The sequence below is a fragment of the Protopterus annectens genome, chromosome 6.part1 (assembly GCF_019279795.1).
Source record: "Protopterus annectens isolate FY-2018-M chromosome 6.part1, PAN1.0, whole genome shotgun sequence".
NCBI classification, from domain to species: Eukaryota; Metazoa; Chordata; order Ceratodontiformes; family Protopteridae; genus Protopterus; species Protopterus annectens.
Window position 1 is genome coordinate 576,210,984 of NC_056738.1, and position 26,965 is coordinate 576,237,948.

General features: G+C 42.9%; 1 protein-coding gene across 1 annotated transcript in view; it reads right to left on the reverse strand.

Annotated features, from left to right (window-relative positions):
* The window catches only part of LOC122805677 (glycogen phosphorylase, muscle form), a 761,024-nt gene that overhangs the window by 327,739 nt on the left and 406,320 nt on the right, over positions 1 to 26,965 (reverse strand). The gene's annotated exons all lie outside the window — the stretch shown is intronic.

The window sequence follows — 26,965 nt, forward strand, 5'->3', positions numbered from 1 at the left end:
ATGCTCCCTCATGGAATGCAGGGTCTCTGAAAAAGAAAAATCCTCAGGAGGCGAAGCTGAAGGAGTAGAATCATCCACATCAGAATCAGAATAAGGAGGATACTCCTGCAAGTCCTCAGCAGAAGACTCAGAAGCCTCCGAACATTGCTCAAAACTCTCAAACTCAGGTTCCACCCTAGGCCTCTTATCAGGAGGGGGCATAGAACCTCTAATCATAGTAATCAAATCCTCTGCCATTTTTAGCATATGCTTCTTAGGCAAAGACCCGGAAACACTAGGAGCAACCCCCACAGAAGCTAAAGTAGGCCTGCCTCTTAAAGAAGCCTTGGCAACAGAAGGCGAGGCCCTAACCACCTTAGGAATAGAAGGAAGAACAGCCACCTGAGAAGCCCCTTCAGCCTGGCCTACTTCCTGAGAGGACACATCCTGCAACAATACAGTTTCTCCCTGAGACTCCAAAGAAACTCCTGGCAGAACCTCCGGCTCCACTGAGCCCTCTAAAGAACCGACGTCCGGGACCGTCGGTTCTTCCCCTCTAGGCTTCGCTGCTTTGTCCTTGCGCTTTTTGGCTGAAGCGGGCGTCGGAGCATCCGACGGCATTTTATAATTACAACGCTTCCCAAACACTAACCTAGCACAGTCTAACCTTCTCTTAATAGTGCGTTTGTTAAATCTAGCACAAGAGCGGCATCCAACAACGTCGTGCTCAGGCCCTAAACAAGGTATACACAAAGTATGGTAATCCCTATGAGGTATCCGTTTCCCACAAGAAATACAGTTATTCACTTTTTCTGACATCCGGTTAAATACTGAGGCAAGAAAAACAAAATATTCTACGGGTACTTAGCCAACTTTGATTCGGTCTGAAACTCTGACTTCAGAAACTTTCAGAACGCCAACCTGCACTCGCAAAATTGCTTCTGCATCGGACCATGCGGCAAAAAAGACTGAGGATATGACGTCGGTCATGCGCATTAGTACCCTGACGTACTGACGTCAGTCTAATGCGCCGTGACCGACGTCAGCCATATACTTTGGTATTCGGGCCGACTGGACAGCGGACTACCCAATAGTTAGGACTGCAGCAATGTGGAATGAAGAACATCTACCTGGGCTTAATTACCATGTTTCCACATTACCTCTATTGAAGCTTAGATCTGCCAAGCTTTAATTTTTAGCACTACCAGGGGAAAATGTATAGTTATATATACACACACACACACATAATATATACATACATACATATATATATATATAATATATATATAATGTATATATATACATATATGTATATATATATATATATATATATATATATATATATATATATATATATATATATATATATAGATATATATATATATATATATATATATATATATATATATATATATATATATATATATATATATATATATATATATATATATATACACACATATATATATATATATATATATATATATATATATATATATATATATATATATATATATATATATATATATACACATATATATATATATATACACATACATATATATATATATATATATATATATATATATATATATATACACACACATATATATATATATATATATATATATACACACATATATATATATATATATATATATAAATATATATATATATATATATTTATATATATATATATATATATATATATATATATTTTATATATATATATATATATATATATATATATATATATATATATAAATATATATATTTTATATATATAAATATATATATTTTTTTTAAATGTATTTCTTTATGTATACACTACTTATAGTTGTGATCAGGTCACAGTTGTATATGTTTTTCACATGTTTTTCATAAGGGTTGTTGTATGTTCTTTTATATAAATTTTGAAGAAAATGCTTCCGTATTTAGGGATTTGTGCTACTGTGGAAGTTGTGCCTTTAATTGTTTTATTAGGTTTTATTAATTAATTCAATGTGATGGTATATAAGGTGGAGTTGTTTTTTGTTCTTTATTTAATCATCGTGTCTGAGGGATACTTGGACAAAAACGTGATTTGTATTAAGTTCTGCGTTAATACCTTTGACAATACAGGACTTTGTATTTCTACGAGGTGCTCTTCTCCGGTCCAGTATCTTGTCATCACCAAGCATGGTATCATCAGTCAAAGATAAAATACCTGGTTTTAATTACTGGCTGAGTATCTGGTGTCATTCCAAGGGGTCTGATAGCTCTTCCCATTTCATCACGGATGGCTTGCACCTCTTTCAATATGGCTTTCACATACTGGCTAATGTTTGTGCTGCCCCTACAGTGCCTTTTACTGGTAGGCTCCATCTCATAGACACTCTAATGTAGTAAACTCCAATTCAGATTACATTAACTCATTCCCTCCAATGAAGCTCCGGAAGTCTGCATGGTAACTTGCAATGGGGGGGGAGCTTAAGCTTTTTGTGATTCAAAGTATGCCCTCATATTTCAAACAAATGTTCATAGCTCTGGAACCATAGGGGTTACTAAAGAAGTGTAAATGGCAAACTCATTAGCATAAAATATTTTATAGCAGTAGTACTTTTAGGTTCTCAGTTTTAAACTACATTTTATAAGTCACAGTAAACATAGTAACTACTACTGTTTGTAAAAGTTTGTAAACAAATTACATCTAAGTAACCACTCAAGTTACACACACACTGTCAGCAGCACTTCAATCATCCTGCTGACAGCTTTCATATGAGATCAAGCAGTTCTGCGTGTGCTACTTGCTTGTTGAGGTATTTAGAGAAACATTAAATTTATGGCAATATAAATAAATATTACAAGAACAATTAATATCTCTTTACCTAAATTAGACAAGAGGTCAAATACGAATACAGTCATGTTTGCCACTGTGCAAGCTTTAAGATGAAATCTTTTAATACTTTGTATGTACCATGGTTTTGGAATTGTTAATGCAAATATAAACAAGCAATATTAGATGCCTACAGGCGTCAGCAAGATGTAACAGCAGAAACATCTAGAAGCATCACCCATCGGTAATACACTAAGGTGCATTCCTCATTTATAGGATACTTAAAAATATGGCTTTACTAACACTCAAGCATCCATATCAATGTAATTACAGAGATCTGGTTTCACTGTATTGAAGCTCCCTCTGAACCTGGTGTCAGTGCCTAGCATGTCTTCAGTCCCACTGGTGACTATGAGGGAGTATCTGTACTTATTAGGGACCCAATACCTCACTGCAAATCCCTCATAACCCCAGCTTAGAACTTCTGGGAAGTCCAAGTCATACTGATAAAATTAACAGAAACATCACTGCTAGCTACAGCTCACCTTCCATGTCTCCTACAAATTACAATAAATACTCCAAATTCTTCAGATAAAATCAGTATCTCAAAGCCATTCTCCCAGGTGACTTTAACCAACAAGTCATCAAAAGGCAAACCTATGCCACCAATATAATTATGCCCTACATTTCTTAGATGTTGGTAATATCAAGCAAGCTGTCCAACACCAGCACTAATAGCCCTGATACATGAACAAGGCTCTTTCCTGTAACCTAGCCTTCATCTCTCCCTCCCATGTTAAGTTTGACCACTAATACATTACCTTTTCAAAATAAGCCTGTTACAATTCATATTTTAAAAAAGCAAACAAAAAGGAGGGTTCACCACAGCTGAAAGTGACAAATAACTCCAGTCTTCACTTCAAGAGTTTTAATGAAGTAAGACAAATGCATATTTTACCTATATAAATTCCAAAATAAACCAACACCCAATGGCCAGATTTTCAAAGCCATTGCCTACACCTCTGACTTCTAATTGCATCTAAACAGGTGCAATTAAGTCCATCCCTTCCCACTACAAATACAGAGGGGATTTTAAGAAACTGTTGTGGCAGAATTCTTGAATCAATAAACCATTTATAAAAAAAAAGAAAATAATATACCTGTGCAGTAAATCTCCATCTCTCATGGATTCTTTGGCATACAGGACTAAAGCCCTAACTATGAACCAGATGACCAGAATATGAACAGCTTGGACATTGGAACAGCCTAGCAGTGAAAAATGGATATGAGCCCTCTATGGTTTACCCAATGAGAGGGGGGGGGGGGGTCCACTGTTGGCTCAGCAGCTGCTCCACTCCTAGATAGAGTCCTACAGCATGTGGCGATTCAGAGGAAGGCATGGACTGTGCCCACCCAAGCCAATGAAGGTAGCCCTTGTCTTCACAGGCAAAGCAGCAGACACAAGCAAATTAAAGGGTTGCAGGAAGTCCTTGTATTTCTGCAGGTGTACAACCAAAGGGTTGGATTAGGGTCTTTAAAAAAAATCTGCATAACTCACATTCTAGACGTGGCAACAGAGCTGGAAGCCATGCACTTGAGAAGTCTTAGTCCAGGGACAAGCCAAAACACAGCCACAGGGCCCTGGGTCTGGAGGAAACGCTACACTAATTTAGGCCCGGGTGTTCTGATTGGTAATGACACATTTTGAAATATTTGAAGGTAGTATATAAGGAAAGGAAAGGTGTGTTTGTTCTTGAAGGTCTGAGGAAGCTATCTAGTGAAAGCGCTTACCATTTTTATGTCACTCAAATAAATGAACTGTGAGTTGTGAATTTTACACAGACTGGACTTGTTGTTACTTGGATAAATCCTTCTGTTTGAAGAATATATGCTGTTCAAAATTTTCAGCCAAAGGCCTGGTTGCCTCATTGTAATCCTGAGTCTTGGTTTGATTTTCTTGCTGAATTTTATCAATGAGGCATTTACCTCGTGAAGTGTAGTCCATTTTGTTGTTTACCCAAAAAGGACACAAATAACTGGTCAGACTTATGGAAGGGCTTTGTTCTGTGTAAATAAAAACGAAGTTGCCTGTGAACATGTAGTAAATGCAGTTTATATTCTCCTTTGTTCTGAAAATAAAAACAGGCAGGTTAATTGTTTGATTAATGTTTGACTTGGAAGCCACATTTGGCAAGAAAGAAGGGTTTGTGAGGAGAGAAACCCTGTCCTTATGGACGATCAAGTAAGGGGGCATGGCACACAGAGCCTGAATCTCAGAAACCCTCCTAGCCGACGTAATGGCCACTAGGAAGGCTGTCTTCCAGGATAAGAACTTCAAATCTACTGATGGTGCAGGTTCGAAGGGGGGAGCAACTAAAGCCTGGAGAACCAAGGTAAGGTCCCAGGGAGGAATAGAGTCCTTAACTGGAGGACGCAGAAGAAAGGTGCCCTTAAGGAAAACCTTACACAGTCTAGAAGCGGCCAGAGCATGCATGTTCTCACCGATGTGGAAATTCAAAATAGCTGCCAGTTGCACTTTCACAGTGGAGGAACTAGCCCCTTGCTGAAAAATGTTGGCTAAGAAATCCAAGACTGCAGGAACAGGGGCTGTAAAAGGATCCAGGTCCCTCTGAGAAACCCAAATAGCGAATCGTTTCCATTTACTGCGATAAATCTTCCTAGTGGAGGCCTTATGAGATGCCACCAGGATAGTTTTTATTGAAGGTGAAAGACCAGGAGTCCTGGCAATCAAGGGAACTGGAGCAACCAAGCCGTCAGCTTGAGGGTGTCCAGGTTGGGCGGACAAGTGCCAGAGGGATGGGAAATGAGATCCTGGCAGGGATCCAGAACCCACGGAGGAGCTAGAACATGAGACCAAAGGAAGGGGAACCACACCTGATGAGCCCAGAATGGGGCAATGAGGATCACTCTGCAACCCAGTCAGCAAGCTTTCTGAAGAAACTTCGGAATGAGTGGTAATGGGGGATAAGCGTACAGTAACCCGGGAGGCCAAGCATGGACCAGAGCTTCTCTGGGGGGATCCCCTGGTGAGGGAATCAGAGCGAAGAACTCGCTGCACTTCGCATTGGAAGGAGATGCGAAGAGATCGCAGCAAGGCTGACCCCACACAAGGAAGATCTCCTCCACTATCGACGGTTTCAGAGACCACACGTATGGCATTAGAGTAGCCCGACTCAATCTGTCTGCTAAAATGTTGAAGCATCCCGGGATGTGTATTGCAATCAGACTGGTGGAGACTGCCCACTACCACACTCTCATGGCCTCGTGACACGGGGGGTAAGATATGATTCCTCCCACTTTGCTGATGCACCAGACAACCGACAAGTTGTCTGACTGAATTTCAATAGTCCCCGGAGGAAGAGCAGTGTGGAAGGCTTGCAACACTAAAAGCACCGCTCTCATCTCCAGAACACTGATCTGCAATCTGGTCTCGATCTGGGACTACGTGCCTTGGACTGTCCTCCCCAGATAACCCCACCCCCCACCCCAGCTGGGAGGCATCCGTGGTCACTGTGGCTTGGGCTGTGGGGTGAAACAAATGGGCGTCCCGCTAAGATCTTCAGCAACTGGAGTCACCAGAGGAGTGACGTCCTGCAGGCTTTACAGATCTGAATTGGATATTCCATGGGGAGATCTAACCAAGACCATGGTACGGCTAGTGTCCACTGAAGAACATGGATGTGAAGACGCGCACAGGGGAGGATAGAGATTGCTGCTGCCATAGAGCCCAGGGCTCTGAGAACGTCGCCTGCCTTCGGCAACCTGGGGCCAAGAACTATTGATATATGGGCCCATAGACTCTAGACCCTGTCTGGAGTTAGAAAGACTTTTAGTTGAAGGATGTCCAGCCATGCCTCGATAAAGTCCAAGATCTGCACCGGGTCCAAGAGGGACTTGGAAACAATGATAGCGATCCCTAACCGGTCTGCAAGATGAAGTAAGGAATCTCTGGCTTGGCAAAGAAGACGCTTGGTGGAAGCAGCGAGGAGCCAATCATCTAGGTAAGGGAATGCCTGAATTCCCTGAAGCCTCAGGTGAGCTGCTACGACTGCTATTACCTTGGTAAACAACCTGGGGGCTGTGGTGAGACCAAAAGGTAGGGCTCTGAACTGGAAATTATTGGCTCCAAGTCGGAAGCAAAGGAATCTCCTGGAGCTTCTGCGAATCTTGATGTGTAGTAAGTGTCCTGGAGGTCTATCGTGCACATCCAGTCACACTCTTGAAGATAAGGTACAATGGACTGTAGGGTGACCATCCGGAATTTCTGTTTCGCGACAACCAGGTTTAAGGTTGACAGGTCCAAAACAGGCCTGAGGTCCCAGTCTTTTTTAGGACTAAAAAGAACATGGAGTAAATGCCTGATCCGGACTGATCTGGGGGGGGGGGGGGGGGGCGGTTCGATGGCTTGTTTGTGAAGCAGCTTGGAAATCTCTAGCGCTGTCTTCTCCCTTTGAGCGGGTTAGACATCTGGGAGGTGCTCTGGTTGGACAGAAGGGGTAACAAATGGGATAGTGTAGACTCTGGATATTATTTGAAGCACCCAACGATCTGCAGTTATGGACTCCCAAGCCATTGGGTGCAATGATAATCTTCCCCCGACTGCCTCCAGAGTAGGACAGTCGGGCAACCCCTCAGGGCTGCTGCATGGCCTGTCCGAGAAGGGCTCCCTAAACTCAAAGTTCCTTGGACCTCCTCTGCCTCTGGGGCGGCATCTGTCCTCTCCTCCTCTGCCTCTAGGGGACGAGTAGTCCTGAGAGTCCCGGGAAAACTGATTTCTGGAACCACACCTTCTTTTGCCCTCTCTGATTCCTAGAAAAGGATCTTTGAGGACTAGAGAAGCGGATTCCAACAGCAGACAACAGTCTTCCCGTCTTTTTCACTCTGGACAAAGGTGTCACGTACAGTCTTTCAAAAAAGAGAAGAACCATCAAAGGGAGCATTCATGAAAAACACCTTGAAGGGGTCCGCAAACTGACACAGTCTAAGCCAAGCGTGTCGCCTCATAGCCACACCAGTCCCAGCCACCCTAGCTGCTCCATCCGTAGCATGGGAAAGGAGGCGCATGGACGTGCTCGAAACTGACTTCAGAGTCGACATTTTCCTGAAGAACAGATGCTTGTTCTCCAGCGACAAAGACTCTGGGGGCGACTCAGCTAACTTTGTGACTAGGTCTCGCTGCAGTCGTATGACGTGTGCCAAATAGTTCAGCGCTCGGATGGAAAATGTCACTGAAAAATACACTCACTTCCCAAATTGATCTACCGCCCTGGACTCCTTATCTGGAGGGTGGACCAAGGAACTTTCCTGAGCCAGTTCTCTCTTGGTGGCTGCTGCAACCACTATAGCATCCACAGGGGATCCTTTATACCAGGCCTGTCTGTCCGAGGCTGGAGAGAGGATCATGTCAGGGCATTTAGGTATTAGCTCTATGGTGTCAGGCTTCTTCCATGCCCACGTGGTGATAAGATCCACCAAGGGAAATGCAGGTGGGGACACCCAGGACGTAGATGGGCCCATGCCAAAAGCCTCCAGGAACACAGATTCATCCGTAGAAGGCTTTGGGGATGACCAAAATCCCCTATGGTGGAGGATCTCCATGATGTCTCCAAAGGAGACATCCTCGGGAGGAGACCTGGGGGAACCTTCTCCTTCATCTAAATCAGTGTCTTCTGTCAAGGACTCGGGGGAGTCCAGGTGCCTCCTTTTACACGTGTGCTTAAGAGGACCCTCTTCAGTGGGACTCTCTGAAGAGGGCTCGTGAGCCGCCGGGGGTTCCTCCAGGGGAACTGCCTGGGGGTCCTCTAGCAAGGGCTGTCCCTGGGACAAGCTGAAGGGAGTCGTAACCGAATCCGAGGGAGTCTGAGTGGAATCCAAAGAAACAGGCTGGGGTCTCGATCCTTGGGAGAGAACCCTCTCCGCCACGTCGAACGCCGACTTAGAGCTCACCTCCTTAGCATCCAACAAGGAGGAGGCTCTCCCTGGGTCCACCGTGAGGATCTGAGCAGAGGCTGGGGTAGACGGAGCTTCGAAGGAAAGGCTCGGATCCGACAAAGTCGGAGCCGAAGACACATCCATCCCATCAGGTCCGACTCCCCATCCTCGGCCCCGAGAGACGCTTGGATCCGAACTGGTCAGATCCGAGGAACTCAAGTTAATCGCCGGAGTAGAGGTTGGAGGAACCATCGGCACCGAATCCCCAGCTCTGAAGATCATCGGATCCATAAGCCCTGAACCTGAAGGCTGGATCAGGGAAGGAGAAATAGGATGAAAGAAGGGCATGGAGGTCCCCCCTCCGGAGGGAGGGGGGCCTGGCAAGACTCACATCTGGATTTGGGTGCGAATGAATCTCATCATACTGTCCATATCCATCTCAGAAATAATACGAGTCGAGCACGAGGAAGCGACCGACTCGGATCTAGCTGGACGCTGTGAAGATCTGGATGAAGGCCTCGGTTCCGAAGGCTCCGGGGAGAATCCAGGGGAGTGAAGCCGAGGAGACACAGGTCTCGACACCTTGGAAGGTGGGCTAGGGAAAGACTCCCGATCTGGGGACCGTATACAGGGCCTATCCCCTTTCTTCTCTCTATCTCTGTCCTTTTTCCTTTCTCTTCCTGTTGCCTCCCCTTCAACAGGTCTAGTGGGAGGATGAGTCCCTGTCTGGTGGGAGGTTAGGCGGTAGCTGTGGAAGCCAAGGCTGAGGAAGATGAGTCCAGCATAGAAGCAGGGAGAAGGCCTTTAGCCACGAGTTTGCCTTTCCTCTCCTTTAAGGCCCTAGGATTAAACCTGGCACACACACTGCACTGAGTAGACAAATGTGGAACACCTAGGCAAACAACACACACAGTGTGACCATCCATCGGTGAAAGCTTATGGCCACACTCTGTGTATTTCTTAAATGTAGGTTTAGGCTGGTCAGCCATTCTTCACACACACAGCCACACCTACTATACTAACACACTAAAAACCACGCACACCTAAGGGGAAGGGTGGGCCTACACTAAACTACTACACCAACTAAAATTACCAGACTAAACTACTTTTTCTGATGAATAAGCATTTGGAGGAGGAAAAGAGAACTAACCAAGACAAACTCTCACTACACAAGAGAAAAATATTTTTCCAAAAAGTATTTACTACAACCCTAAGCTCAGAGCTACAGAGACCACGATGCTGATGCACGAAGTGGCAAACGAGATCTGGGGGAAGGTAGGAGGTGGTGATGGGTTATGGGTAAGGGGGAGGAGCTTGGAGCTCGGAGCAGATGCTTAAAAAGTTGCCGTCACAGATCCGAATACCCACAGGTTTCAGATAAAATGAAGTTAACCACTTCAGATAAAAAAATTATTACTGATATCTGCATATCAAAAAGCACAGAAACAGGTTGCGACCACCTTGTGTACCATTAGAAAGTGTAGTGCGGAGTATGAACTCAGTAAAGCCATATCCACCAAAAGGAAAGTACAGTTGTGTACACTTACCATAAATGTATATGTTCGAGTTTATTCACTGTTGCAGTCATTACATTTGGGTAATCCTGCTGGCAGGTTGCCCTCAATCGACCTGAATTCCAAAGTCTTGGGTCCTGCGTCTGTTGCTGTCGCCCCTTCCCTGACGTCAGGCCGTTAGAGGCATAAAAGATGCAACCAACACCATTTTCTTCAGTTTTTCTTGCCCCAGATGTCAGGTGCCCCCAAATATATATATATAACACATACATGCAGCAAAATAAACTTTACCTTCATCTACAAGCAAATACACCACATAGGTTGTATAGATGAGAGAAGTAAAGATAAAGTTTACTTTGGACATTGAGACAAGTTCCTTAAGATCGGATACCAGTACTGGCGGGGCCAGTCTGGGGCAATCAGAATCATTTTTGGTTTCTCCTGTCTCACTTTTAGGAGTACCTTGGGAAGGAGAGGCAGTGGAAGAAAGGCATATACTGACAGGTTTTTCCAGTTGAAAGATAAGGTGTCCACTTTCCATGCTTGTCTGTGACAAGTCCTTGTGCAGAATCTTTTTAGTTGAAAGTTGTGAGGGGAGGCAAACAGATCTATGTCTGGGCGTCCCCATTTCTTTGTTATCATGCTGAAGACTTGTGGATTCAGGTGCCACTCGTGGGGATCCATGAGGTTTCTGCTTAGTTCGTCTGCCAGAGTATTGTCCTTTCCTGGCAGGAATTGTGCCTGCAGATGAACTTGGTAAGTAAATGCTGTGTCCCATAAAGCCATGGCTAGTCTGCAAAGGGGGTAAGAATGCATGCCCCCCCTGCTTGTTTATGTACCACATGACCGTGGTATTGTCTATCAGTAGTTGTCCCGGATGAATTAGGTCCTTGAAGGCTGTCAGGGCATTGTGAACAGCTAGCATCTCTTTTTGATTGATATGTAGATGCATTTGATTTGTGGACCAGGTGCCCTGAATGCCTCTTCCTGCCATGTGGGCCCCCCCATGCATAATCTGATGCATCCGTTGTTAGGTTCTGCCTGGTTGGGGGTAGTGAGAATGGCTGTCCCTTGTTTTGGTGACAAGCCTTTGCCCACCATCGGAACTCCTGTTGCATGCAGGGAATGAGAGTAATCATTGTTTCTAGACTGTGGCAATGTGTCCAGACACTTTTTAGGTACCATTGAAGTTTCCTCATATGCAGTCTTGCATATGGAATTAGTAGGATGCAGGATGCCATGAAGCCCAAAGCCTGCAGAATTTTTCTTGCAGATAACTGGGCCTTTATTGCCAACATTTTGAAATAGGTAGTCAGTTGCCTTTGTTTGTCTGGCGTGAGATAAGCCATCTGGGCAGTTGTATTTAAGCTTGCACCCAGGAATATTATCTCTTGAGAGGGTACTAGTTTTGATTTCTTTTCGTTGACTGTGTACCCTAGGCATGTTAAAAGTCTTTTCACAAATGCCAGATGCTGTAGTAGAATGTCCTTGTTCTCTGCTTGAATGAGGCAGTCGTCCAAGTAAGGATATATTTGTATTCCTCTTTGTCTGCAGAAAGCAATTACTGGTGCCAGGCACTTTGTGAAGACCCTGGGTGCAGTAGATAAGCCAAAGGGCAGTGCAGAGAATTGGTAATGCTTTGAACCAGCCTTGAATCTGAGGTATCTTCTGCATGATTGTCTGATTGGGACATGCAGGTATGCCTCTTTTAGGTCTAAAGTGACGAGTCAAGCCTTTCTGCCCAGCATGGGCAGAAGCTGCTGTAAGGTCAGCATCTTGAATTTTGGTATATCCAGGAAAGTGTTTAGAATAGACAGGTCCGGTATTGGTCTCCATACTTTGTCCTTTCTGGGTACCAAGGTCCCTGCTCCTTCTGTGGCATTTGTTGAACAGCCCCCATGTCCATGAGGGATGAAACTTGTTTTTGAGCCTCTGCCCATTGATTTTTTGGCAGGTCTGGCCAACCGTTTGCCCTTGGCAGGGTGTGGAAGTGAAACTTGTAGCCTTGTGTCACTATATCTAGAACCCATTTGTCCTCGGTTATAATGTGCCAATTTTGAGAAAAAAAGTGCTGTTATTCCCCCTAAAGGTGCTGCCAGTAGATAAGCGCTTGGTGTAGGCAGGGGGAAGTCATTGGGACTGTTTCCTGTATGGTTGTGATTTGTCTTCTCCACTTTTGGAGGTAGATGCACCCCATTGTTTAAACCTGTACGAACCTTGCGGCTTGGATCTGCCTCTAGGGCATCTGGATCTGCCCCTTTGAGGTCTGTCTGACACTGGAAAGGACCAATTCTTTGTAGGCCAGTGTCTGCTAAACCTAGAAGGCTGTACTTGTAAAAAATCTTTGATCGTTTGCATAGATTTAGCTTTGTCCTCCATTTTCTTTAACACCTCTTCTGCCTTAACACCAAACAAGGTATCATGCTGTAATGGTGCATCTACTAATTTAGCTTTGACATGATCAGGCAGATTTTGTTCCTTTAACCAAGCATGCCTCCTAATTACAGAACCCGTAACAGCAGCCCTGCAGGAGGCCTCCAGAGAATCAAAACCACATTTCAAAGTATGCTTTCCAACTTGGTCAGCTGCATGCAATAAATCCTGCATTTCTTTGTTATCTGCACATTCAGAATTTACCAACATTTTCTGTTTAAGCAGTGTCATGACATATTGCTGATATTTGAGCATGTGAAACGGGCAGTTTAAGGCCCTTACAGCCAAGGTAGCAGATGTGTAAATCTTTTTTCCCCATCTATCCAGTGCCCTAGAATCTCTGTCAGAGGGGGTAGGGTTTTTTGCAGTGGAAGCCTTAACCCCTTTGGGACCCTGAGAAATAGTTTCTGGGTCTGCAACAGGGTTTTTGAAAAGGAATTTATGAGAGTCAGGAACCCTGTAGTATCAGTCAGGCTTAACAGGAGCTGGAGGTAAGGAGTCAGGGGTCAAACTAGACTCTGAAAACACATCATCTACAATGTCTAACACAGGGGGAATAGCTAGAGGCCTGTGTTGAGGTAAGTAGAAGGAAATCCCTGAGCCTCTTCTTAGATTCTGAAAAATCTTGGCTCTCCCAGTGGAAATGTTCCCTCATGGTATGCAAGGTTTCCCCAAAGGAATAGTCCTCAGGAGGAGAAGCTGAAGGAATAGATTCTTCAGCATCAGAATCCTCATAGGGGGGAAGAGAATATTGTTTATCAGAAGAGGAATCAGAGGAAATGGAAACCCGATTTGAAAATTCATAGTCTGTCTCTTGCCTAGGCCTCTTATCAGGAGGGGGTTGGGAACCCCTGATCAAGGTAATTAAGTCTTCGGCCATTTTGAGCATCCGTTTTTTGGGCATGGAGGCCTGTCCATGTGGCTGGTGAACTTGTTTCTTTGCTTTTAAAGGTGCTTTAGTCTTTGCCTTTGAAGCTGAAATTGGTTTAATGTACAACTGTTTAGGTCTGAATACACCTTCAGAAGCCGATGCCTGCTCAGTGGCTCCGGACCCATCTGAGGGAATAGTCTCCGAGGCTCCAATACCTTGAGTATCTGGCGGCCTGACCGACTCCACGTGGGAGTTGGTAGCAGCCTGCGACTCTAAAGTAGCGGGCGTCCGGGGCTGCAAAAGCACCTCACTGAGAACCGGCGACTGGCTTAGGAGAAGCTTCATCGTCGGTTTTGGAACTCGGTTGCCTGTCTTTTTCTTTGCGTTTTTCGTGAACTCCGGTAGTCGGATGGCTATCCGACGACATTGTATAATTAAATCTGCGTCCAAAATAGCTTAGTGCAAAATCGTACAGATGCTTAATAGTGCGTTGGTTAAATCTAGCACAAAACCGACAACTTGAAACATCGTTGTCAGTGCCTAGGCAAGGAATACAGTAAGAATGAAAGTCCTTATGAGGTATTTGCTTCCCACAAGAAATACAATTATTAACTTTTTCTGACATCGGTATGGAGCAAGAAAAAAGTTTCCCCAACGGGGTACTTAGCTTTTAATGAAGACTTCGGATCTGAAACTCGAACACGAAAATCCCAGGAGTCAGCCGACTGGCACTTGCAAACTGCTTCTGCTTCGGGCACCGCGCGGCAAGAAAGACTGAAGAAAATGGCATTGACTGCATCTTTTATACCCCTGATGGCCTGATGTCAGGAAAGGGGCGACAGCAACCGCCGCAGGACCCAAGAATTTGGAATTCAGGCTGACTGAGGGCAACCTGCCAGCAGGATTACCGAAATGAAATGACTGCAACAGTGAAACACTAAGAACATCTATAAATTCACACCTATGTCAGGAAGCTAAGAAGCAACACTCAAAGTCTGAACTCATCAACAGTTAATACTAAACACTCCAATCTCAAGAATATAACCAATATTGTAGCAGATGAATTTATCTCCAGTTTCACTATGCCCACCCAATTCCCCTTAAATGATCACAGGCCAAGATCTCCCATCCCTATCTATAGCTAAAAGAATCATTCCCATGGGATCTGACAGAGCAAAAAATTTTCCAGTGGCTCTGACAGTGTACTAGGTTGTCTTCACATAAGCACTAAATACAGACTGGCTTTGCCCTTCCTTAACACTTTTAATCTGAGCTTCTCCGCAGATTTTCTAACTGTTGTCTGGAGAAGTGTCACTGTGATTCCAAAAGGATGTCCTTACCAACAATACAGGCAATTACAAATCCATTAATGTCACCAGTCTTGTATGCAAGGCTATGCAGCACATCACATCATATTCAGGATCATTAATAAACAAAAAACCTCCTAGCACATAAGCCAAACCAGTTCAGCTTTTTCAAAGGCAGATTCTGCCTCCTTTGAAAAGGTCACTTAAGCAACAGACAATGATCACGCAAAGCTCTTTGCCTAGCTTGACTATGCCAAAGCCTTCAATGCATTCGCCCAAGCAGGGCAAAACAACAAATTCCTATACTCTCAACTGGATAGCTAATTTGTTGACAGAACCCATACAATTAAAGCTGCAGGAGCTTTCCCTGAAAGTAAAAATATTACCAGCAGTGCCCCCACTGGACTTTGTATTAATCCTCCTCCTTTTCAGCATCCATTTCGCTGAAGTTCCAGGGTTGTGGTTATGTAAGTTTGCTTGTTGATGACTGGATACAATAATCAGTTCACATTTCACCCCACAGCTAGTAAAGTAGGGACACAACTCTACAAGCAATGGCCTTAAGCTAAGAAATGTAATGTGCTCTAGTTGGCAATCAAAATTTTCTGCCTCCTGTTGTATGAATGACATAGACTCTCATTAATACAGTCATCTGTGACCTAAGACTCCTACACTGACCACTGCTTGTCATTCGACTATCAAAGCTCCACAACAGTTTGGAGACTCTATCTGGCCTAACTAATTTCCAAAAAAATGCCCTTGAGTTACAAAAGTCTTCATTTCATAGCACTCATTCTCTTATAAAGCCCACACTCTATGTGATGGCCCTTTCAGCATGTACATTTCTAAGAATACTGCTCAGCTTGAAATGCCATCACTGGTCTCAAGTCCCTTACATATCCACATAAACTGGAACCCTTCACCTTTACTAAGACACCTTTGGAGAGATCACTGTCTTGCTTTTCAAGTCAAGAAGAACCTGCCCTACTCCACCTATAGAGAAACAATGGCTTCTCAAACACCCACAACAGGGATCTCAACTTATATCAACAAATAAATATTTTGGCATCATAATTACCTAGCCTAATGTGTGTCACATCTACTGGACAAATTCTAACTACAAAACAAAGCAGAGCTTTGGCCACTTTCAAAGCTAATCTCATTATTTGGATGGGCAGTCAAATTCTCTCCTGGGTTATCCTGAATAGCTCTTCTAGATAAATGGGGGGGGGGGGTGATCACTAAAGAATCACATAGTAACTATAGGGACTTGTATGACCACACTCTTAACAGCCTTGATGACTGCTTATACTCTTCTTTACTGTTGTTAGTCAACATCTAACAGATGCACAATATTTATTTCATAAAGCTGCACAGCTGCATTCACTTTTAAACTTACGTTACTGTAACTTCAGAATGGAACAGCTTCTTTTTTGTTCCTATAATAGATTATTTAATAATAACCAATCTTTAATCACATATCTATACTGTCATTACTCTTTTCTACAGTTAATAGAGCAGTCATTAAATCATTATATAACTTTCTTTTAATTTGTCATCATTAAGATGAAAGCTAGATATATAAGTTTTACTTGAGTCTCACTACCTACCACACTTCAGATCCAAAACATTACAGTGTGTGTCAAATCTTGCACACCATCATCTATAATCGTATCCTTTAAATTTCTTCAAGAAATATTTCTGATCACTATGGCTTATTATTCATGAATGTGTGCTCCATAGTCTCTCTCCCCTAAAACTCTCATTCAGCAAACAAGAAACCCTGTCAGAAAAATGTTCCAACAACACACCTTATGGCTGAAAATTCCCTACAGCCTTGCCAACTCGTTCGGTATAGAAGGATAAAGACCTGACTACCACCTACATGACCACTTCTCGATTTGTGCTGAAACTGGCAAATGGAGGATGGGTGTGCTTATCCTTGGGATAAGGGTGGAAAGTAAAATTTAATAAGTTGAACCTACCATTAACAGCAAATGATCGAATGATCACTACTGCACTAGCCTTAATTACATGAATTTTATATATTGGAAGGATATAAAGTACAGTTTTGTACCTACCATAAATGTAGATGTTCGAGGATTCCATTGCTGCAGTCCTTACTATTGGGTATAGTCCGCATCCAGTCGGCCCGAATACCAGAGTATAAGGCTGACGTCGGTCAGGGCGCATTAGACTGACGTCAGTACGTCAGGGTACTAATGCGCATGACCGACGTCATATCCTCAGTCTTTTCTTGCCCCAGATGTCAGAAGACCCTAAAAAGACAAGGCTCAAAAAACCTGCACCAAAAATATATACAATATATACAAGACTATATACCAAAATATCAGCATGTAAACTCACCTACACAACCACCCCTAAACACAGAGGGAAGGAGGGAGGTAAATTGGACTGCAGCAATGGAATCCTCGAACATCTACATTTATGGTAGGTACAAAACTGTACTATGTTCTTCGTTTCCCATTGCTGCAGTCCTTACTATTGGGTAGAATCCCAAAGCAGAGGTAAGGGAGGCTGGCAAATCATAAAGAAGTAGGAGCTGACAACATGCCTTGCAAAACAGCTGTGGCAAAACCAGCCCTAGACTTAGAATAGATAGGAAGGTGATAATGCTTAGAGAAAGTATGCACTGAACTCCAAGTAGCTGCTTCCAAAATATCCTTAGTTGCCACCCCCCTTAGAAATGCTGTTGAAGTGGCAGTAGCCCTAGTGGAATGAGGCCTAATCCCAGCTGGAATTTCCTTGCCATGATGGGAATAACAAAATGCAATGCAAAAGCCAATCCACCTAGAAATAGTTTGTTTTGACACAGGCTTGCCTTGTGAACTCAAAGCAAAAGAAACAAACAACTGCTGAGACTGCCTAAAATCCTTAGTCCTGCTTAAATAATAACGCAATTGCCTGTGTACATCTAAAGTGTGCAAAATCTTTTCCCCTTTATTTTGGGGGTCTGCATAAAACGTAGGCAAATGAATAGTTTGGTTTAAAGCCACACTAGAAACCACCTTAGGCATAAAGGAAGGATTAGTACGCAATGATACCCTATCCTTATGGAAAATCAAAAAGGGCTCTACTGCCATAAGGGCCTGCAACTCAGACACCCTTCTTGCAGAAGTAATAGCCAACAGAAAAGCAGTCTTCCATGACAAGTATTTCAATTCAGCAGTAGCTGCAGGCTCAAAAGGTTGTAGAGTAAGTTTTTCCAACACAAAATTGAGATCCCAAGCAGGAGTAGGAGCTCTACGTGGGGTCTTATATTCTTTGCCCCTCTAAGAAACTGCTTGAACAAAGGATGCGAAAACAAAGGTGGGTCACAATCATAGTGAGCTGAAATTGCTGCAGCATGAATCTTAATGGAAGAGAAGGACAAACCTTTGTCCAATAACTCAGTAAGATATTGAAGAGCCACACTCAAATTAGGCTCAGAAATCTCCAAATTCTTTGCTGTACTCCAAAATAAAAATCTCTTCCATTTTTCTGCGTACACTCTCCTAGTACTAGGTCTTCTAGCTTCCATAATCACATTTAAAACTTGTTGAGGAAGTTGAGACCTGCTGTGTTTCAACACAGAATATGCCAGGCTGTGAGATGAAGAGAGTGAAGCTTGACATTGAGCAGATGACCGTCCTTCTGAGATAACAGATGAGGAATCAGAGGTAAAGGCCATGGAGGCTTCTTTACCAGACTCCGTAGTAGTGGGTACCAGTGTTGCCGAGGCCAATCTGGAGCTATCAAAATCATCCTTGGCCTGTCTTGTCTGACCTTTAATAGTACCTTTGGAAGAAGAGGCAGAGGTGGAAAGGCATACACATGAAGGTTTTTCCAACTGAAAGACAGAGCATCCACTTTCCAAGCTGTGTGATGAAACCCCTTTGTGCAATACTTTGGCAGCTGGTGGTTTAGTGGAGAAGCGAACAGATCTATGTCTGGAGTTCCCCATGACACTGTCAATTTCTGAAATACATGAAGATCCAGTTTCCACTCGTGGGGATCCATGATTTGTCTGCTTAACACATCTGCTAAGGAGTTCTGTGCTCCTGGCAGAAACCTTGCCTGAAGAGTTAGTTGCAAGCTTAGCGCAGTCTCCCATAAAATCATTGCTTGCCTGCATAGAGGATAAGAATGTGTTCCCCTTGCTTGTTGATGTACCACATGACAGTTGTGTTGTCTGTTAGAATCAACACCTGCCCTGGAAGAAGTAACTCCTTGAAAGCCATTAATGCAAACTGGACTGCTAACATCTCCTTCATGTTGATATGTAGATGCTGTAGTCTGGCAGGCCACTTGTCTTGTATCCACTTTCCATTTAGATGAGCTCCCCAAGCAATGTCCGAGGCATCTGTCGTTAAAATCTGACTTGCCTCTGGCCGGGTCACAGAGAGTCCCTTGTTTAGGTGACATTCCTGAGCCCACCACAAAAATTCTTTTGAAGGCAAGGTATTATTTGAATGACAGTGTCCAAATCCTGGCAGTGCTGTGTCCATACATTTTGAGATACCATTGTAGCTTCCTCATATGCAGTTTGGCATTGGGAAGCACCAGAATACAAGATGCCATGAACCCTAATGCTTGAAGGACTGACCTTGCAGTCAGCACGGACTGATGAGATAGTTGATGGAAGTAAAGTGATAGACTCTTTTGTTTGTCCGGGGTTAAAAAGGCCATCTGGGCTGCTGTATTCAGTCTCACACCCAGAAAGCACATGTCTTGAGAGGGTACTAGACTGGACTTTATTTCGTTCACAGAATACCCTAGGCATCTTAGCACTGCTATAACATACTCCAGATGCTGTAGAAGGTCTTCCTTTTCTTGAGCCAGGATCAGGCAGTCGTCCAAGTAAGGATAGATTTGAATTCCTTGTAGCCTGAAGTAAGCTATCACTGGAGCCAGAACCTTTGTGAATACTCTGGCAGTAGATAAGCCAAAGGGCAAAGCAGAGAACTGATAATGAGAATTTCCAGCTCGAAATCGCAGATACTTCCTGCAACTTAGCCTTATAGGCACATGAAGGTAAGCTTCCTTGAGATCTAAAGTTACCATCCAGTGATCTTTGCCCAGCAGAGGTAAAAGTTGTTGTAACGTCAACATCTTGAACTTGGGAATGTCCAGATAAGTGTTGAGGAGAGATAAATCCAAAATTGGTCTCCACGTGTTCCCCTTCTTTGGTACTAGGAACAGGCGAGAATAAAATCCTAGGCCCCTTTCTGATACAGGGACTGGCTGAATGGCCCCCATCTGGAGTAACTGAGAAACTTGCTTGTGAGCCTCTTTTCTTTGTGGAGGAGGAACGTCTGGCATGCCTTTGAAAGGGGCATTGTGTGGAAATAAAACCTGTAACCGTGGTGAATGATATCCAACACCCATCTGTCTTGAGTAATTAAATCCCAATTTTCTTTGAAAAGAGACAGTCTTCCTCCCAAAGGAGCTGCCAGGCGAGAATCTACTGGCAGCTGAAAAGGCAGGTCATTGGGTCTGTTTACGAAAGGACTGACCCCTGCCCTCACCAGAAGTCTGAGCAGGTGAACTCCCTGATCTAGGCCTAAAAGAACCTTGAGCCCTGCCCCTACCACGTCTAGACCTACCCCTAGACTGGGAATCATAAGCAGGATATGTCCATCCCTTAGCAGGCCAATTTCTACTAAACTTGGTGGCTGCACCTGTAAAAAATCTTTAACAGTTTGCATAGACTTAGCTTTGTCCTCCATTTTCTTTAAAACTGCTTCCACAGGCGATCCAAACAACACATCAGACTGTAAAGGAGCATCCAAAATCCTTGTCTTAACATGCTCAGCTAAATTCTGATCCTTCAACCAGGCATGCCTGCGAAGAACAGAACTAGTAGCAGCCACCCTCGAGGAGGCCTGTACAGCATCAAAACCACATTGCAAAGAATGCTTACCCACTTGTTCAGACACATGAACCAAATCCAGCAACTCTTTACACTCAATACCTTCCGCCAAAGCATCCACCTTAGATTTCAATTGTGAAAGGAGATAATTTTGATATTTTAGCATGTGAAACTGACAATTCAACGCTCATGGCTAGAGTGGAAGAAGTATACACTTTCTTTCCCCACCTATCCAAAGCCCTTGCCTCTTTATCAGTGGGAACAGGATTTTTAACCACAGAAGCTTTAACACCTTTAGGCCCCTGAGAAACAGTTTCTGGGTCCGCCCTAGGACTCTTAAACAAATACTTATGAGCTTCGGGCACCCTATAATACCTATCAGGTTTAACAGGAGCAGGAGGCAAAGAGTCAGGGTTCAGGGAAGCCTCTGCAAAATCATCTTCCACCACATTCAACACAGGAGGAATAGCTAAGCGCCTATGCTGGGGCAATAACAAGAATTCCCTAAGCCTTTTCCTGGAATCAGAGTAATCCTGGCCTTCCCATTTAAAATGCTCCCTCATGGAATGCAGAGTCTCTGAAAATGAGAAATCCTCAGGAGGAGAAGCTGTAGGAGTGGAATCATCCACATCAGAATCAGAATAAGTAGGATACTCCTGCAAGTCTTCCGCAGAAGACTCTGAAGCCTCTGAACACTGTTCAAAACTATCAAACTCGGTTCCACCCTAGGCCTCTTATCAGGCGGGGCATAGAACCTCTAATCATAGTAATCAAATCTTCTGCCATTTTAAGCATATGTTTCTTAGGTACAGAACCCGAAATGCTAGGAGAAGCCCCCACTGAAGCTGAACTAGGCCTACCTCTCAAAGAAGTTTTGGCAACAGAAGGAGAGGCTCTAACTACCTTGGGAAGAGAGGGAAGAACAGTTACCTGAGAAGCCCCTCAGCCTGGCCTACCTCCTGAGAAGGCACATCCTGTAATAGTAAAGTTTCTGCCTGAGACTCCATGGAAACTCCTGGCAAAACCTCTGGCTCCACTGAGCCTTCTAAAGAACCGACGTCCGGGACTGCCGGTTCATCAACCCTAGGCTTCGCTGATTTGTCCTTGCGCTTCTTGGGCGAAGCGGCCGGAGCATCCGGCGGCATTTTATAATTGCAACGCTTCCCAAACACTAACCTGGCACAGTCTAACCTCCTCTTAATAGTGCGTTTGTTAAACCTAGCACAAGAGCGGCAACCAACAACGTCGTGCTCAGGCCCTAAACAAGGTATACACAAGGTATGGTAATCCCTATGAGGTATCTGTTTCCCACAAGAAATACAGTTATTCACTTTTTCTGACATCCGGTTAAATACTGAGGCAAGAAAAAACCAAAATGTTCCCCAACGGGGTACTTAGCCAACTCTGTTTCGGTCTGAAACTCCGGTTTCGGAAATATTTCAGAACGCCAACCTGCACTCGCAAAACTGCTTCTGCATCGGACCATGCGGCAAAAAAGACTGAGGATATGACGTCGGTCATGCGCATTAGTACCCTGACGTACTGACGTCAGTCTAATGCGCCCTGACCGACGTCAGCCTTATACTCTGGTATTCGGGCCGACTGGATGCGGACTATACCCAATAGTAAGGACTGCAGCAATGGGAAACGAAGAACATCAGCCAGCCGGCTTCCAAAGCTTCAGGGCATCTTCCACACATCCAAACTGTATAGCAGCTGAGCTCTGCTGACAAACACAAGCTTGACCACAAACCTTTTCAGAGCTTTCCTGCCAGGAGAGAGAAGGAGGCTAAGCCCTAAAAGGACAATGCTAGGAACACAAAAAAAAAATAGTAATAAATGTCCACACCCTGTCATAAAAAAAACATATGAAAAAGCACGGGGGATGGAGGACGGGTGCGACTACTGCAGCAGTGATCATTTGAACATCTACTACTATGTTAAGTTCACCTTACACAACTGTACTATGCTCATCTCATTGATCACTGCTGCAGAAACCTTAGCTATATGGGTAGATTACCTTAGCTAACTACATTTGGGAGATGGATGGAAAACAGTCCAGAAACTCCTGAAGAATGTTGCGAGCAAAGTTTGATCTGGACCTAGAAAAGGAATCAAGGGACCATCCTTTCTGGGCACTAGAAACATTCTAGAATAAAACAGTCTTCCTCTGTGGATGGGTGGAACCTCCTGAATTGTTCCCTGATTCAAGCCTTAAAGGACCTCTGGGAATAAATGCAGCTGTTCCCGAGGTGGCTGAGGAATGCCCATGAAAGAACCCATGTGTCCTGAGTTATGTTTTCCCAAACTGGAAGACACAGAGAAAGATGAAGGGAAAGAGGAGTAAGGCTGCGGTGAGAGTGGTAGTCACAGACTACCTGGCTTGTCAGGAAAAGGCTGCTTCTGGGCAGGAGCAGACTGAAAAGTCTTAGATGGAAGAGGCCTCCTACCACCCATTTTAGTTTTAGATGGAAGAGTGCAAACCTGTTTTCTCACAAAAGCAGTCTTGAAGGGATAACATCTGTGAAACATAGGTACAGCTGAAACAAAATGTGTTTCAAATCCTGTAGCTCCTTACCTTTCTCCTGCAAAGACAAACAAATCAGCAGCAAAAGAAAACAATGCCCAACCAAGGACCGGATGGATCTCCAGGCTTGCTTTTCTAGATAAATGGTTAGCGAGAACAGACGACCATGCAAAGTCTTAGGCACAAAGGCCTGACAAATGGAACATGTTTTATGGTCATGAGTAGGCCCTACGCAAGAAGGCAGGAAATCCTATGACAAAAAACACAATACACACACACCTACTTACCTATCTACCTAAAGCACACAAATCTAAACTATAATAATGCTAGAAAAAGGGTAAGGGAAGCAAAATCTGACCACCAAAAACACTACACCAGGTAATCAGAAAGGATACAATGAGCACAGCCAAGATCAAGCTGCGGACAGGAATGTTGGCACATTAGATCTGAGAATAAGGGTGAGGACCGGAGAGTTGTGGGTAAGGGAGGTGGAGTCTGAAGGAATTCATCGGTGTCAAGAGTCGGATCCAAAGACCCACAGATTAAAGCCAGACATAGCAGACTTTGGATCTAAAATTATTTAATCTAGTCCTATCTTTTTTTTTTTTTTTTTTAAATAAATGGGAAAGAAGTGGAGGCAGTGACAAATTTCATTTTCCAATGCTCAACGATCTCTGTAGTGATCATAGCCATGAAATTAAAAGGTACTTGCTTTTCGTTAGGAAAGCTATGACAAACCTGGATAAGATTTTAATGAGGAAGGGCATCACTCTGTCAACAAAGATCTGTATATAATCAATGCTATTTTTTATAGCAATTATAGCAATAATGTGCGGCTGTGAAAGTTGGACTGTAAGTAAGGCTATACATCAAAAATTTGATGTTATTGAACTGTGGTCTTTGAGAAAACCTGAGAATTCCATGTACTGCAAGAAGATCAAATCAGTCAGTACTTAAGGAAATAAATGCAGACTGTATTGGAAAGCCTGACAGTAAAACTAAAACTCAGATACTTTGGCCACATAATATAAAGACAAGATTTCCAGAGAAAAAAGTGATGCTGGAAAACAAAGGCAGAAAAAGAACAGGGGGAAGACAAGACAGAGGGCAAGATGGATATACAGCATTACTGAAAACAACGAATATACATTTGCAAGAACTAAAAGAAACAGTTTTTGACAGACATGCCTGGCATGCTAAAATTCTGGCTAAACTAAAAGACAGTGATTCAGTCCAAAAGCATCATCATATCTAACTAAATATCCTTATCTTACAGCTCATGTACAAAACAGTGGTGCGACCAGTACTTCTCTATGGTACAAAAATCTGAACAGTAAAGGGAGAGCAGCTGAGGAAGCAAGAAGTGATGGAGATGAAGTGCCCGAGATGGGTGGAACGATACACACTGTGGGACAAATGAAGAAATAAGGACATGACAGAAGCTAAAGTAGCTCCAATTGCAGAAAAGGTCAAAGAGAACAGATTATAGCGATTAAGTCACGTGCAGAAAAGCAGAAGGCAATCTGAAGAAGATGATTTGGGACAGGCAGAGAGAAGGCAAGAGGAAACAAGGGCATCCAGCAAAGAGACGTGGATGGAGTGTGTGAGAGAAGACTTAACAGTTAGACAGTAAAATCGAAGAAGGCAGGAGACTGGCACTGAATAGAGAGATGGCAGGAGACTGGCACTGAATACAGAGAGATGGCAGGAGACTGGCAATGAATAGAGAGATGGCAGGAGACTGGCAATGAATAGAGAGATGGCAGGAGACTGGCAATGAATAGAGAGAGATGGCAGGAGACTGGCACTGAATAGAGAGAGATGGCAGGAGACTGGCACTGAATAGAGAGAGATGGCAGGAGACTGGCACTGAATACAGGGAGATGGCAACAATTGACAACACCCCAATCCATGTAGAAAATGGCAAAAAAGGGGGTTCGTGATGATGACAGTTCATGAAGAGCTGCACATCTGCATCAACTTTATACACACTACCAGTTTGAATCATGTCTCGACTCTCAGAATAACCAGTTTTTCATTTACCTGCATACTATGGACCCTAGTTAAAACATCAACTTCCACATTTCACCATTCTCCCCATAACACATTCCTATCTAGAGTTCATCATTCATACTTAAATGCAATTTAATCACCAAGAAATAATTGCATCTCTTCAATAATGCTAAACAATATTCTCACTACTTAAATTTATAGTTGCTCTACCACTTACTAACTTTGTAAGCAGCACTCGGATATTTCTTTAGAGTTCTTGTTTCCTCACATAGTCCAATAAAATGTCCTTTCAGCATACATAATCTTCTTGTACAAGAGGAACATCCTTTGATTTCGTGGCTCGGTATGTAGCCTTCTGTATTTTTTGTCTGTTAGTACTTCATCATATCCTATATTTTTTATTCAGCCCATAGTGCCATTCAGAGCAAGCTTATACTGACAGTTCCATATGGTTAATACTTTACCATGCTTTGCAAATCTAACCAAACTTAATTCTCATCCCAAAGGCTCAACAGCTATTAACACTGGTTAACTAAAAGAAAAAAAGGGAAAAAAAATATTTTTTTAATTTTGTTTCTAAACCCTGACATAACTAATACATTACTCAGCCACATAGTTTAAAGTCCACCATATTATAATGCAAACATGCTAATAACATTTCCTTATAGTTAACACTTCACCATGTTCAAGGATTTTAAACAATTTCAATCGACATCATAACTACGTCACACTGTTGCTAAAAGTGGCTAGTCATTAAATTTACATTTCATGACATTCCAGAACAAGCGCAATATTAATATTTTCTTATAATTAATACTGCTCTAAATTATGCAATACTTAAACAATTTCACTGAAATTTATAATAGTTTATAAAACTGAAAATGGATAGCCCAATTACATCTCTATCATTTTCCATATTATAATTCCAGCTTAATAGTGGCATTTTCATCTGGCTAATGCTTCATATTCTAAACTGTTTAAGTAATTTCTTCAAACATCAGAATTATTCAGTCATACAGAAACAAAAATGTTTACTCATATGGTTAATACTTCTCCATATTCAATATACACCTAATGCCAAGATATTTTATAGAATTAATACTCCACTATATCTTGTGATATACAAAAGGTATAATAAATGCAATTACTACTCAATCACATAGTTACAAAAACAGGTTGACATGGTAAAGTCTTCTCCATACTTTAGAATGAATCTACCATTAAATGTTTTTTGTTTTTAATACTTGACCACATTTTACAACGTTTGAACGTTTTATTTATTTATTTTAAGTATGCAATCATATGATTTCACTTCATCTTAATCCAATACATATCACTAATACTTGATCATATACTACATTCTAAATAATCTCACTTGAGCTGTGGCTTAAAGCTTAACTTGTTACAGGCCTTTACTAAAAATATTACAATTTATATTACTCTATCCATAGAGTGAAAAGCAACTGTTTACCAGATACACATAGAAAAGTTTACCCTTTTTAATAACACATTACACGCTTTGAATACATTACTGAAAAAACACACACTGCCCTGTCAATGCACTCCAGTGAAACATTTACGCATATTAAGCTATCTTGTTTTCCAAGGATTGCAGATAGAAACAAGTGTCCCTTCTCCACTGACTCTGCACTCTCTCTTTACTCATCTTCCACGTTTTATTT